Source organism: Kryptolebias marmoratus, linkage group LG23 (assembly GCF_001649575.2).
Source record: "Kryptolebias marmoratus isolate JLee-2015 linkage group LG23, ASM164957v2, whole genome shotgun sequence".
In the NCBI taxonomy this organism is placed as follows: domain Eukaryota; kingdom Metazoa; phylum Chordata; class Actinopteri; order Cyprinodontiformes; family Rivulidae; genus Kryptolebias; species Kryptolebias marmoratus.
Window position 1 is genome coordinate 6,619,952 of NC_051452.1, and position 935 is coordinate 6,620,886.

The 935-nt window shown below is 50.7% G+C and overlaps 1 protein-coding gene and 1 long non-coding RNA gene across 6 annotated transcripts in view; one reads left to right on the forward strand and one right to left on the reverse strand.

Annotated features, from left to right (window-relative positions):
- Positions 1-935, reverse strand: part of LOC108249008 (inactive dipeptidyl peptidase 10) — a 54,910-nt gene that overhangs the window by 3,127 nt on the left and 50,848 nt on the right. The gene's annotated exons all lie outside the window — the stretch shown is intronic.
- LOC112451531 overlaps positions 1-935 on the forward strand; it is a 37,502-nt gene that overhangs the window by 548 nt on the left and 36,019 nt on the right. The window lies entirely within an intron of this gene.

Genomic DNA, 935 nt, shown 5'->3' on the forward strand with positions numbered 1-935 from the left:
CCATCCATCCATCCATCCATCCATCCATCCATCCATCCATCCATCCATCCATCCATCCATCCATCCATCCATCCATCCATCCATCCGACCACTTATCCATCCATCCATCCATCCATCCATCCATCCACCCCCACTCATCCACCCGTCCGTCCATCCATGGTTTATTTACCAAATTTATGAAACTCTTTAAAATCTTATTACTGGAATTTAAACACGCAGCACTAATGAAAACTTTTAATGATTCTTGAACTCTGTATTTGGACATGCATGTCCTCTGGCTTCCATCAGGGGATGTTGCAGCACCTTCTACACCCCTTCTTCCCCGCTGTCTAACTGAATCTGTTCAACATGACCTGACAGACACGTTGACCTTAGGGCCTAAAAATATAAAGTAGGACTGTGAACCAAAGGCCTAAAGAGTTTAATTAACCTTTTGACTGTAACTTCCAGGTAATGAAGGTTTAATAAATGTCAGAAAATGTCCTCATGTTTTTTCTTCTAAACAGAGAGTGTCCCTCTCTGTTCTCAGGCTCAGTCTGAAGCCAGGCTGCGTTCAGACTGGCTTCAGACGAGGTCGGACGGGGTCAGACGGGGTCAGACGGGGTCAGACGGGGTCAGACGGGGTCAGACTGGGTCAGACGGGGTCAGACTGGGTCAGACGGGGTCAGACGGGGTCAGACTGGGTCAGATGGGGTCAGACTGGGTCAGACGGGGTCAGACTGGGTCAGATGGGGTCAGACTGGGTCCGGGTCTCTTCAGAGGAACTTCCTCCTCCTCTCCCATCGCTCACTTCCCCCCGAGATGAGTTCAGAGACGGGACGATGCTCCGATCAGACGGTCAGCCGGACAATTAACGTCCCCTCAGAGGACGGGGTGCGTGTTGACGTCCCGCTCAGTAACAATCCCCCTTTTCTGGATGTCATCTGAAGCAGACG